We start from the raw sequence: 14,296 nt of genomic DNA, 5'->3' as shown, positions 1-14,296 counted from the left end.
TTACATTTGGGATTTATAGTTACTTCCTATTGTTTACTTATAGTTCCCAGGGATTGTTCCCAGGGTTGCATTTCATGCTGATCAGATGCTGGTTGCTTCATGATGCTGATAAGATGCTGGTTGCTGGTCGGGGAATTCACTCAGAAGTCAACTTTGGTTTGAGGCCGATTGTTTGGGCCTTTTTTTGTTTCACCCAGCCAAAACCAGCACAGGTAGCTTCTCCGGTGTGTCCAGTGAACACAGGCACAGAGCTGACACTAGTTCTTCAGGTCTCTGGCAGGAGGCCTGGCTGTGCAAGGACACTGCTGCACACCCCATCCCATGCACTCACACTGTTCACCGGTGTTTTCATCTGCCGGACAATTTCTTGGGCACATTCTTGAGATCAGCTTTGGAACAAGACCTGCGCCCTCGGGCAGTGCCCCGAGAAGATCACCTTTCTTCTTGGAAACGCTGTTGTGGAGGCCAGCTCTGTCCCAGAGGTGCCTTCTGCCTGTCCCTGCCTGCGGTCACAGAGCTCCCACCCGGCAGGATGGGGACCAAGCTGCCAGAGCACGCAGACCTTTTACCAAACCAAACAGGTCAGAAGGAGAGTGTGGAAGTGAAAGAGAACAGCTTTGGAAGACCAGTTGGTCTCTGGCAATCCTGCCATGATGGGACTCTTCCCCTCCAACTCTGCACATAGGAGTTGTTCCTGCAGCTCTGAAAGGGTCTTGGAGGAAGGATCTCAGAAAAAAAAAAAAAAAAAAGTTACTGCAGGGCCCTTTATTTTGTTCAAACACACAGAGAGCACAGCTCCTCATTTACAGAGCCACTCGGTCAGAAAAGCAAAGCAGACAGTGAATTGGGAAGGGGATGACAACATCATTACAAGTCAGATACCAACAAGAACAAAAGAAAATGCAGATGATGGGCTGGGCCTGTAATGAGTTGCATTGTAACTGTTGTGCAAAAGAAGATGAAGAGTTTATTGCTGCTTAAAAACATCAGGTCATCTATTTCCTCAGTGCATCCTTGAGCTCCTGGTTCCTCATGCTGTAGGTGAGGGGGTTCACTGCTGCAGGCAGCACCGAGTACAGAACTGACAGCACCAGGTCCAGGGATGGGGAGGAGATGGAAGGGGGCTTCAGGTAGGCAGAGATGGCAGTGCTGATAAACAGGGAGAGCACGGCCAGGTGAGGGAGGCACGTGGAAAAGGCTTTGTGCCGTCCCTGCTCAGAGGGGATCCTCAGCACGGCCCTGAAGATCTGCACATAGGAAAAAAGAATAACTATAAACCACCCAAATGCTATAGAGACACCAGCCACAAAAAGTCCAACTTCCTTGAGGTAGTCAGAGTCTGAGGAAAGCTTGAGGATCTGGGGGATTTCACAGAAGAACTGGTCCAGAACATTGTCATTGGCAGAGCGGTTGTGAGAATGTGTTGGCAGCGTGCGGGAGAGAATTGAGCAGCCCAGTGCCCCAGGCAGCTGCTGCCATGTGGACACAAGCTCTGCTGCCCAGGAGGGTCCCGTAGTGCAGGGGTTGGCAGATGGCAACGTAGCGGTCATAGGACATGACAGTAAGAAGAAAATATTCTGATGATATCAAAAATAGAAACAGAATTACTTGGGCAGCACATCCCAGGTGGGAGATGTCCCTGGTGTCCCAGAGGGAATTGGCCGTGGCTTTGGGCAGAGTGGTGGAGATGGAGCCCAGGTTTCTGCAAATGCCAGGAGGAGGAACTGGGTGATGGAGCTGCTGTTGGACATTTGTTCACTCTGCGGATGGAGGATGGTTGAAAGAGAAGAAGACATAAGCAAGTTAGGGCAGACTTATTTTACTCAATCCTATTCTATTTCCCCCCAAATCCTCCAAAAGTTATTTCTCTTTCTTTGAGGGAACTTCCTTTCATTCCTTTTCATGAGGTCAGGTTTGTGCTGCTGCTGAGGACGCTTTCTCTGAAGGGCAGAAATCCTTAACTTTCATATTGCTCTCAGCCTGAACACGGGAGCCCTGAAGGACAAACTAACTCCCTGTGTCCTAGCGCAGAGCCAGGAGGGCTGGTCTGCCCACGAGTGACCTGCTGGTCACCACAGAGGTACCCTGTGCTCACACATCCCTCCATTGGGGGATGCTATCACTAAAAACTGTGCTTGGAAGCATCCAGTTTTCAAGTCCATTTCTCCAAACTGTTCTCTCTTTCCTTGCACAGCTGAGCAGGGGGGGATGCAGAGGCGTGTCCTGACTCTCTGCTGTCTTTAGCTGCCACAGCCAGGAGCCTTTTCTCTGTCCCCATGTCACCTCCTTGTCAGTGCTCACAGCCCCCATCCACCCGCTGTGTGCTCAGCTCTGCCCTGAAGACCAAGGGGCATCTCCCTGTTCGCAGGTCCTAATGAGTAGGTCAGACAAGCACTTGATGTCTCTCCTTCCCCCCACAGCTTCTCCCACAGCGCCGTGGGGAGCTCCCCGGGCAGGCTGAGTGCTGACCCTGGCAGGCGGCAGAGTCCCTGCCCCAGCACACAGCCCCCTGGGGTGCAGTTCAACGCATGAGGCGCTGGTTGGATGGTCGCATCCAGAGGGTAGTGGTCAATGGCTAGTGGTCCAGATGGATATCAGCGACGAGTGATGACCCTCAGGAGTCCGTGTTGGGAGCAGCACTGTTTAATATCTTCATCAGTGACATAGATGGTGGGATCAAGTTAACCATCAGCAAGTTTGCAAACACCACCAAGCTGAGTGGTGCAGCTGATACACCTGAGGGATGGCATGCCATCCAGAGGGACCTGGACAAATGAATCCCTGAGAGTCCATGTGAAACTCGTGAGGTTCAACAAGACCAATTGCAAGGTTGTGCACATGGGTCGGAGCAATCCCCAGTATCGATACAAACTGGAGGATGAATGGACTGAGAGCAGCCATGCTGAGATGTGCTTGGGAGTACTGGTGGATGAAAAGCTGCGAGCAGTGAGGTTTGCTCCTCGTCATTGTCTCAGTGTTTACTCTGTCAGGTCTGTGTCCTGGTACATTTTGGTGTCTGATTTCCCCATTTTCCATTGGTTTCCCGATTGCCATTTCCTGCCCTGACACCACAGTCCATGCACAAGCCACAGGATGACGGTGCCCATCAGCCCCAATTGCATTCCGCTGCCCTGGGGAATCTCCGATCCCACCAGAGCCCCTGGTAAATATTCCCCTGCAGTCAACCCCGCTGAAGAGATGAAATCATAGAATCCTAGAATCATGTTGGTTGGCAAAGACCCTTGAGGTCATCCTTAAGATAATCACATGCAGTGGTGGGAGGGAAAACTTCCAAATGTAAAGTGGGTGATACATCAGTGCATGCCTGGAGAGCTGAAGCCACAGTCAAGAGGTAACGAACACAAAGCCCCACAAAGCCTGGCCACACGTGTCGGGGGATGGGGGCAGGTCTGGTGCCCGTGAGCTGCCTTCCTGGCCTGTGGTGGGGCTGAGGGGGCCCCAGAGAGAGGGGCATGAGCTGGGGGTCTGGGAAGGCACATGGGCCCAGCATGGGGCTCTGACATCTCCTGTCAAGTCAGGACTGTCAAGTCCAAGGGAGAGGGACCCACTGCCCTTCCCAGCGCGGGGGCAGAGGATCCAGGGGTCCGGGCTGCCTGTCCATGTTCTCTTGCCCCGACACCAAATTGTCCTCTTTGGGGGACAGTGCTCACTGGAGCCCTGGTAAGGACCTGTTCCCTGCTGTGCCTCCAAAACACCAGCTGCCCCAAGGGCTGACACCGTCTGCGCCTTCCCTCTCCCAGCCTCATGGCGGGGATGCTCCCGTTTGCCCGAATCTGCCCTTCCCTGGGGGCACATGCTGGGTGGGAAGAGGATCTCCTTTACGGAGACACTCCAGGTGTCCGGGCTCCTTCAGTCCGTCAGCTCACCGATGTGGTGCAACCAGAGAGGACCGAGGCGTCTGGGTGATGGCAGAGGAGAGGGGATATGGACACAGACATGGACGCACACAATCAAGCAGAGCGTAGCATTGCTGAAGGGGTTTATTGATCGTTAGAGGGAAATGGCCCAGGGCTCACAGGGGAACAGGTGGGGTCATCCAGGGATGATCATCTCCTCATGCCACTGGAGGGAGACAGGTCCAGACTGCCACCAGCATCTTCAGTCCTGAAAGATAGAGCCCAAAGATAGTGTCCTCTGGAACCTAAGAGGTTCTTGTCCCCACCATCGGTCTCTGAAGAGTCCTGGGGAAGGAGGAGGGCATTGGAGCCCTCATTCTACCCAGGAGAGGAAGTGGCTCTCCTGAGACCCATATGGCACCCAGAGCCCCTTGCCCAGTGAGTCATTACCCCGGGATGCCCTTAAATCTCCCATAGCCCTGCCCAGCCCTCGCGGTGACCCTGGGGGTCAGTATGGCACCGGAGCTCCTGCCTGGCCGGCACGGTGAGCCTCTGGGTCCGTAGAGCCCCACGGAGTGCCAGGAAAGGCATGGGGTCAGCTCTGTCCAGCTCAGCCTGGGACGTGGATCAGGGCGAGTCCCCTCTGTTTCCCTCTCCCATACCCAAGGTCTGCCCACCCCTGAGGGCCCAGGGGTCCCCCGGGGTCCGGGCTCCTTTGTGGGGCTGGAGATGTCCCGATGTTGCTCACCTAGACTTCAACAGCTGCAGCCAGGCGTTTCTGGCGCACAAATTCCATCAGCTTGTCATCCATAAGGGGCTGTGGAGAAAGAGATGGTTAGGGACATGCTTGGTGGCACTGGGGTGTACTGGGAGGCGGGTGAGATCAATGGGGTCCTTGGGGAAGGTGCCTCTGGGGACACATGGGGTACGTGAGTTTGTATGGTGGTGCGCAAAAAGCAGTGGGGGTCCTGGGGAAGGCGTTCTCCTGCGTGCGTGACTGTGCAGTGGGGCTTTCTGGGGTGTACTGGGTTGTAATGGGATGGATGGGAATGCAATGGAGCCTCAGGGAGCAGGGGCTTCCCTGGGAAAACACTGGGGTGCAAGGGTGTTTTCTGGGGTTGTACTGGGCTACACTGGGGTGCACTGGGATGTCCTGGAGTGTCATGTCCATGGAGGGGAGGGTCTGGGTCCAACAGAACTCATGGTGCCCACCTCAGCTCTCTTCACTTTCCCGAATTTGAGAAACTGCACCTGTAGAGAGACCATGAGACCTCACTGGTCACTGGGATGTCCCCAGTCCCAGCAAGGGATGGGAGAACAAAATTGTCCTCCTGTTGTCCAGACCGTGCGCCCTCTAAGTCCACCACACTACTTACCTCTCTCTCATAATTTTCACCTTCTTTCACGAATGCCTAGGGAAGAAGAGGAAAGATGTTATCTAGATTGGACCTTGGAGGGGCGGTGGGTGGGTCACAGGTGTACCCCCATCCACCCAGGCTGGGGAGAGAGACAAGGATAGCAAGGGGAATACCGGGCCTCTAAAGAGGGTGGGGATGGAGCGAACCAAAGGTAGGGCACTGGGCAGAATTATCAGATTTCAAGAGACTGGGCTGGGGGTTGTTGTTGACAGGACTGTGGGATGCAAATGTGGGGAAATGATTACAAATGGAAGGGACATAGGGTCTTCAAGCGTGGTAGTTGGTGGGGACAGAAGGAAGAGGATTACAGAGGACCAAACTGATGTGATTAGGAGAGTGTCTGGGAGTGGGGGGTTCAAGGAAGAGGATATGGGGACACTACCACAGTGGAAAGGATGTAAGGCAAAGGACTGAGGGGAGAGATGGAAAGAAAGGTAGTGGGAGCAGCAAAAGGGAGGGATTTGTTGACCCTTGGTTGGACGAGGAGGATATCCTTTGGAGAGATGTCTGAGGGGAAAGAAAGGATGGGATGGGGATGTGCAAAAGAGAGAGAGATGGGGGCACCAAGACAAGAAAATGGTCTGGGCCCTCAGAGGATTTTGTAGTGGACCCTCTCAGGGAATGGAGAGGACTGGTCATTCAGTGAAGAACACGGGTTCTGACACAAAAAGATTAACTGCGGGGAAGTAGGGGAACAGATGTAATTGTGGGAGGGACAAAGCTGAATGCCCAGGGCTGGAGGTGCAAAAGAGCATGGAGGAGCCCCTGGGTGGGAAAGGGAAAAGCCAAAGCCAGGGGTTTCGTGCTCACCACTACAATTCTGTTCCTGCAGCCCAGACCCATTCCCACCCACGAGCCCCTCCTCGTGGTATTGGGGACTCACCTGAGCATCTTCCGGAGTGCACAGCAGGATGGTGAAGAGCAGGGCCACGCTGAGCATTGCGACCTTCATCTTCCTCTGTGGTGCGGTGAGTGTTGGGTGAAGATGGAGAAGGTGAGGGGCAGATTTATTCCATCCATGACTCCTCCTTTTTCCTCCCGAGAGCCCCCAGGGCAAAGCCAGGCTTGGCAGAGACACCAGCCCTGGCAACAAGCCCAGCCCAGGCACAGAGTCACCCCCGCCTCCGGCACGGATCCGGACACCTTCCTCAGCATCGTCCAGCTTCCTGCACGGGGCAGCTGCTCATGGATGGGCCCTGGCATCTGGGGGTTGTTAGGGACAGCACCAGAGCACCCCTAACAGCCGAACACCCTACGGTGATGCCCCACTCTTCCAACATTAAACCATCATCCAGCTTCCTCCCACAGCCAGATCTCTGCATCTTCCAGTGCCCCTCACCTCTCATCACTGCCATCTGCCAGTGCTGCCCACCTCCCAGGGCAATCTTTCTCTCCAGGACTCCACCAGAGGTGATGCCAGCCTCAAATTAGGAGACTCGCAGAGTGATCTTGAACTGTTTTCCATCCCCTTGGGTAAAGCTGGGGCTGGGACTGACCCCTATTCTCAGAGCACCAGGGACCAAGGATTAGGGAACTCTGGAAAGTGGGAGGACAGCTGGGCACATGGGAACAGCAAGGTGACTGGGATCTTCAGTCACTGGAGGCACTGGGGAGCACTTGTGAGTACTGGGCACTGGGAGACAAGGCTTTGGCTTGGGGGCAGTGCTGGGGTGGTCACGGTGCCCAGCTCCAGCCCACCCCATCCCCTTTGCACTGCGGGCTTCAAACGGATCCAGCCTGCAGCCACGGCCTCCCCAGGGCGGAGAGCAGAGGGGAATATCCCCTGCCCCTGCCCCTGCCCCCCTGCCCGCGCCACCGTGCCCTCCCAGACAGCCTGGGTCCCACTCTGCAGAGCTGTCCCCGGACGGTGGGTGCCGGTGACTCTGTGCCTCTGGCTCCAGCCCTCCTGGCTGGGACTCGGACACAGCTCACCCGAGGGCCTTGACCCCACCGAGTGTCCCTTCAATGCTCTCGTCCTTGGCCCAGCCAGCTCTGTCCCCGAGCAGGATGTGGCCGTCCAGAGGGACGCGATGAAGTGGGTGCTTGTCCCCGGGCAGCCACTCACAGCTAATTGCGGGACAGAGCCGCCCTGGCGAGAGGAGGGAGGTTTGTCCCCGCAGCATCTCTGATAAGCCGTGTTTGCCCCGAGCCTGTGGCACAAGGAGCCCGTTCAGACAGCTTGGGGCTTGCTGACAGAACAGAACTTAGAGCTGCCCGGGTGATGGGGCTGCCTCCCCAGGGCCACCGCGTCCCTTTCCCTCTCCCCACCTCGCCTGCCCTGCAGCTATCCCGGCCTTTCCAGGGTGGTTTCCTTTGCAGCACCCCCGGCCCAAGCATCACCGTCCTGGTGGCGCTGGGCAGTGTCCTCTGGCCAGGCTCGGGCAGGGGCAGGGGGGGCTTGTACACGAGGGGTTCATTACTCCACGCTGAGTGGGGAGAGCCGCTGGGTGAAGCTGCTGTCCTGGCTTGCACCAGCCCGGCACGACCTTTCCCATCCACCCGGCACCGGTGCGCTGGTTCTGTCTGGTGATGACACTCACCCGACCTGCCACCACCGCTCTCTTCGAGGATGCAGGTGCCTCAGGAAGCAAAGGAAAGAGCGGGGTCCCTGTTAGCAGGGACATACCCATGATGGAGACAGGCAGAGTTGGATCAACAAGCTCAGGCAGCCCTGTTTTACCTCCCTGTAGATGCACACAGCTATCACAAGAGACAGATTGCAGGGCAGATATTTATTTATTTCTGCATACCAAGAAGAGGGCATTTTTCCTGGTGGTGTGAGCTAGAACTGGAAGGAGATCGGGCCAGTAAGGTCAGTGTCGGGAGGTGCAGCATGTAATTATTTGTTCTTTCAATTGCTGACGGTCAGAAGTAACCGCAGGTAATGACCAGCAAATGCAGCGGCCGCACTGAGCGACAGCAGCACTGAAGGCATTGGGCTCGTTGCCTCTGCTGAGTGCCTGGGACATCCACTTTATGACAGCAGAGCCACGAACACTTTCTAAGGCTGGCGTGTTCCTCCGTAAGCTCATCCTCTGTTTGCTATGTGCCACAGTAATTCAAGCTGCCACGCTGTGCTTCCCAATCACCATTACTTTCACAACCTTCCAGCAGTCCGTTTCACACGTCTGAAAGTAAAATAGTTCTCTGGTCTAGTCCTCTGCCTAGGAGGTGTGAGGGTCATTTATTTTTGTGAGCACAAGCTGGGAATCAAAGGCTGGTGGCAACAATCTGGTTCAGGTTTTGAAGTCAGTGGGAGGTTTGCCTGAGTTTCGGTGAATCCAAGGTGTCACTGGGTTTGTTCCCGTGGTGAGTCAGACTCCTGTCACGGCTTCAACGAAATAAAAGTACACTGATAAGTCTTTCTCAAGATACGTAAATGGCTCAGATTCTTCTCTGACATTATATGTCATTTTAAATACCTCTGGTTATATCTTTACAGGATATAAACGATATATCTTTATGGGACACTAGCTATAAAGAAGAGATCTGTTGTGGATCAGCTGTGAAAATAATTTAGGCAACTGACTTGAATATTTGCTTTGGAAATTGCCCAAAGAGCAAAATCCACGGGAAGATTTTCTTCTTGACTGCTTCTGCTTTGTGTGCCATATATTAGAGAGTTAAGTAACGGTGCTGAATTATTTATCATATTTAAATAAACTGTGATGTTATTTGTTTTCTGAACTTATTTTGAAAAGAATTGATGAATTGTATGCACTGTCATTACTGAGGGTTTATTGACTTGGGAGAGGTCAAGGCCGCCTTTGAGATAAGTGCAAATCAGGTGAATGGCATTTGATAGCCACTTAACATTAAAGGTGCTATTCAGGACAATCCCACCTACTGGTTGTATCACATCTATATGGACACGCTCCTTTCTTTTGTGACAGTAGCATATTCAAAAAATAAAATGTCATGAGTTTGCTGGTTTGAGAATGAGGCATCTTTGTTTTTGACAATGAGATGCATCTCCCCTGCTGCGTTGTAGGAAACCCAGGGATGGAGACAGGGAGGGAGACCAATGAAGGCAGCCAGGAAAGGGGAGGAGAAGGGATGGGGGCAGAGAGGGAGGGGGAGAGGCAGCTCTGCAGCACTGGCGGCATGTCAGTGGGGACAGACAGACAGTGCGGGCCCTTTTTGCTACACATTTATGTCTTGCTTCCCATCTCTGAGAGCCCCCAGTTCCAAGTGTCCCATAGTACCCGCAGAGTGTGAGGGGAAGGACAGGATTTGGCGGGAGTCTCTGTCCTTCTCTACTATCTTTGGCTGGGACAGAGTTAACGGCAGAGTTGACCAGAGCGTGTTAGAGGGAACTAAGAATTTCTGTGATAGCTGTTTAACAGTGCTGCTCATGATATTGAATTATCTGCTCAACATTAGTTTATCTGATCGGTGCAATGCTCCCTTTTCTTTTGTACATGTTAAAGGCTGGGTTTGGCTTTTGCATTTTGCTGTGCTCTGTAGTGCTTGGTGGTGTTTTGCCTGGGAGTGTACTGTAAAAGCACAGGCCTTGAGCTTAATCTGGGATTGGACCTCTGCACTGATGCCATTACTCTGTGAATCATCGCATGGTGACAATTAACAATTACACTTTTTCCTGTTCCTACTCCAAGAGTTTTTCAGTTAAGGAAGCAGAGAACGGCACCTTCACCACCTTCTTCTATGTGTCAGCTATTTACTCCCTCATTATAATAACTCTTCAGTATGTTGAACATCCATGGGGAACCAAAACACTCCTATTAGTACTTCTCCAGAATTTTTTTCAGCTTTTTCTAGCATTAACCAACTGTAGGAATATCACTAATATATATTAATATTTTTAATATATATTAAAGGTAAGTCAGGGACAGGAGACATTATTATAGAGATCTGCTACACACCACTCGACCAGGGAGACCACCGGATGAGGCTGTCTATAGACAGATAGGAGCAGCCTCACATTCACTAGCCCTGGTCCTCATGGGACACTTCAACCACACTGATATCTGTTTGAGGGACAAACTGCAGTTCATAAGCAATTCAACAGGTTCTTGGAATACACTGATGATAAATTCCTTTTCCAAGTGATAGAGGAACCATCAAGGAGAGGGGCTATGCTGGACCTTGTTCTCACCAACAAGGAGGGGCTGATGGGAGTGTGAAGATTAAGGGCAGCCTTGGCTGCAGTGACCAATAGATGGTGGAACTCCAGATCCTTAGGGCAGGAAGGAGGATGCGCAGCAAGCTCAGTACCCTGGACTTCAGGAGAGCAGCCTTTGACCTCCTCGGGGATCTGCTTGGTAAGGTAACATGGGATAAAGCCCTGGAGAGAAGAGGAGCCCAAGAAAGCTGGTTGATATTTGACGATCACCTCCTCCAAGCTCAGGGGATGCATCCCAACAAGGAGGAAGTCAGGTAAGAACAGCAGGAGGCTGAGTGGAAGAACAAGGAGCTTTTGGACACAAAAGGAATCCTACAGAGTGTAGAAGCAAGGTTGGGTAGCCTGGGAGGGTTACAGAGAAAGTGTCTGCGTAGGCAGGGATAAGGTTAGGAAGGCCAAAGCCCTGATAGAATTAAATCTGTCCAGGGATATCAATGCTAACAACTAAAGCTCTTACAGCTACATCGGTTATAGAAGGAAGACTAGGGAAACTGTGGGCCCTTTATGAAAGGAAACAGGAGACCTGGTTGCCCAGGATATCAAGAAGGCAGAGATACTCAAGAACTTCTTTGCCTCCTTCTTCACTGGCAAGGGCTCAGTCACACCACTGAAGTCACAGAAGGCAAAAGGGCGGGTAGGGAGAATGAAGAACCACCCACTGTAGAAGAAAATCGGTTCAAGATCATGTAAGGAACAAGTATGTGAGACTTGCTGAGATGCACCTGCGGGTCCTGATGGAAGTGGCAGATGAAGTGACTAAGTCACTATCCATCATATTTGAAAACTCATGACAGTCCGGCGAAGTTCCCACTGTCTGGAAAAGGGGAAACATAACCCCATTTTTAAAAAGGAAATAAAAGAAGACCCGCGGAAGTGCAGGCCAGTCAGTCTCACTTCTGTGCCCTTTAGAGTCATGGACCAAATCATCCTGGAAGCTACCCCAGGGCACATGGAAAATAAGAAGGTGATTTGTGACAGCCAACATGAGTTCACTAAGGGAAAATTGTGACTGACAAATCTGGGGGCCTTCTAAGACGGGGCTGCAGTGCTCGTGGATAAGGGAAGAGCAATTGACATCATCTACCTGCACTTGTACAAAGCATTTGCCACTGTTCCACATGACATCCTTGTCTCGAAGTTGGAGCGACATGGATTTGATGGACGAACCACTTGATGGATAAGAAATTGGCTGGATGGTCACACTCGAAGACTTGCAGTCAACAGCTCTATGTCCAAGTGGAGAGCAGTGACAAGTGACATTCCTCAGGGTCGATGGGACAGGCGCTGTTTAACATCTTTGTTGGTGACATGGACAGTGGGATCGATGCACCCTCCGATGGCCCCGAGTGTGTGGTGTGCTAGACACACTGGAGGGAAGGGATGCCATCCAGAAGGATCTGGACAGGCTGGAGAGGTGGCCATATGCAAACCTCGAGAAGTTCAACGAGGCCAAGGGCAAGGTACTGCACAAATCCAGGCTGGGAGAGGAGTGGATTGAAAGCAGCCCTTCAGAGAAGGACTTGTGGGTAGTAGTGGCTGGAAAACTGACTGTGAGCAGCAATGTGTGCTGGCAGCCCAGAAAGACAACCATACCGGGCTGCACCAAGAGAAGTGTTGCCAGCAGGTCAAGGGAGGGGATTCTCCCCCTCTACTCCTCTCTGGTGAGACCCCACCATCAGGACTGGTGTCCAGCTCTGGGGCCCTCAACATCAGAAGGACACAGACCTGCTCAAGCAGGTGCAGAGGAGGCCACGAAGATGATCAGGGACCTGCAGTACCTCCCTTGTGAGGACAGGCTGAGAGAGTGAGGGTGTTCATCCTGGAGAAGAGAAGACTCAGGGGGAACTTACAGTGGCCTTCCAGTAGTTAAAGAGGGACTACAGGAAAGATGGGGAGGGACCCTTTATCAGCAGTTGTAGGGATAGGACAAGGGGTGACCGTTTTAAACTGAAAGAGGACAGATTTAAATTAGATGTTAAGAAGAAATTCTTTACTGTGAGGGTGATAAGGCACTGGAACGGGTTGCCCAGAGTAGTGGCTGCACTGTCCCTGGAAGTGTTCAAGGCCAACTTGGATGAGGCTGTGAGCAACCTGGTCAAGTGGAAGGTGTCCCTGCCTGTGGCAGGGCGCGTAGGAACTAGATGATCTTTAAGGTCCCTTCCAACACAGACCATTCTAGGATTCTATGGTTGTCATCATGGTGTTGCTCTCACTGGGGTTGTCAGAGGTGGGAGCATGCCAATTGCTCTCTTTATCTTCTCCATGAGTCCTGACATTCCCTTCCTGCCTCTTCCCAGACCCCTGTCTCTCCCTGTCTGCCCTGGGAATCTCAGCTCTTTCCCTCTTTACCTGCCTATTCCATGCACACTCTCAGGAGTTTTTCTCCTACCAGCTTGTCACCAGGGCTGGGCAAGCAGCTCTATGGGGCTGTGTGTGTGCACATGTGTGAACATAGGATTTTCCCATGCAAAGCGCATCTCTGCTCTCCACTCTTTACTCTCTAAATAAAACCTTATTGAAAGTGAACACCATTTGACTCGGTAGTATTTTGGACAGTGGAGGGAATAAACCTCTGTCCATCATACCCCACAACCAGGCTGCGCAGATGTGATGGGCACCAATTTGGTTTCTTCTCTCTGTGGCCACCTCCCATTCCTTCCAGCTCAAGTTTTGCTTCTCCCCCCTCCTCATCTCATGGGCCATGTTGTGACAGGTGCTCGTTCTTTCAGGACATCTCACCGCATGCATGGACAATGGAAAGATATCTACTTTGGTCTGCCACAAGCTCTGCTTTTACCTGGGAGGCCTTTGTCGCAGCAGCAGCTGCTGTGCTGTGGACAACCTCAGAGCTACTCCGATGATTGAGGAGAGGGAGTTGCAGCTCCCTGTTTTCACAGACAGTGTTGTGCATGGGAGCACTGCCAAACCCCCCCAAAACATACATGACCAACTGCTTCCATTTTTCCTTATAGCGTTAGCAGCAGTATCATCATGGCACTATTGCAATTTTCTTGCTGAACCCATAGGACCAGCAAGGTTGAGCTCTGACACACTTTCCAGGATCTATCCCTGCCTTTCCACTGAGGGTGATTTTCAAGTGCAGGTGCGAGTGAAAAGACCTCTGAGCAACTGCATTATATTTATTCTGCAGGACACAAGGGGGATGTGGAAAGACCATGAGAGGTGGTGGTGTGTGTGGCTGCTGATAGTCAGTTCTTTCTTACTGCAGTGCAGGGTTGCAAATTCACTCCATCATTCTATTGTGTTTTCAGGCCAGGAAGTGATGTTCTTTCTCACTGTTCGCACTGTACCATTGACATAGAGTCGTTCATCCCTGCGCACACATGCAGACACTTGTCTACAATGAATTTCACCTACCGTGTGATGGCATAGTCATTCGTGTTTAGTAAGTCTCAGGCAGATGCCAGTGCAGACCCCCTGTATAACTACCCTTCACACTGAGAACTGAGCTTTCTGCCCTTCTTTCTTTATTTTCTTTCTCCGTCTCTCCCTCCCTCTCTCCTTCCCTTTTTCCCTTCTTCCCTGATTCTCTCCAAATGTTTCCAGAATGGTGAGGAGTCCAGCCCATCCAGCAGACCACTACAGACTTGGTGGGGAACCAGATGGTGGAAGCAGGGCGGGTTGTCAAGGAGGAATTTGGAAACACATCCCAGGGAAGTAGACATTTTTTGGAAAGCAAAGTTTGTTTAGGCTTGGCTCTTGTAGGGGACATCAAGAGCAAGATGATGAGCTTCTACTTATTCCTTAACGCGGAAAGAATGAATAACTAAAATGTGGGCTAGCTGCTCAAATTAATGATAACCTACTAACAGTAGATCCAGATAAGTCTGAGGAACTCAAGGCCTCCTTTGCTTTAG

General features: G+C 52.2%; 1 long non-coding RNA gene across 1 annotated transcript; it reads right to left on the bottom strand.

The window, feature by feature from the left end:
• Nucleotides 1-3,983: 3,983 nt before the first annotated feature.
• Nucleotides 3,984-6,257, bottom strand: LOC122154296. The gene is made up of 5 exons (XR_006166183.1): nucleotides 6,159-6,257; nucleotides 5,234-5,269; nucleotides 5,070-5,108; nucleotides 4,606-4,674; nucleotides 3,984-4,125 (listed from the first exon to the last, which is right to left on the bottom strand). It is a non-coding gene; the product is annotated as an uncharacterized LOC122154296 (long non-coding RNA).
• Between the last annotated feature and the right edge of the window lie 8,039 nt (nucleotides 6,258-14,296).

The sequence above is a fragment of the Tyto alba genome, unplaced genomic scaffold, assembly GCF_018691265.1.
Source record: "Tyto alba isolate M040663 unplaced genomic scaffold, T.alba_DEE_v4.0 Super-Scaffold_37, whole genome shotgun sequence".
NCBI lineage: Eukaryota > Metazoa > Chordata > Aves > Strigiformes > Tytonidae > Tyto > Tyto alba.
The sequence above is the reverse complement of the archived record's forward strand: the minus strand, read 5'-3'. Positions and strand labels throughout refer to the sequence as shown.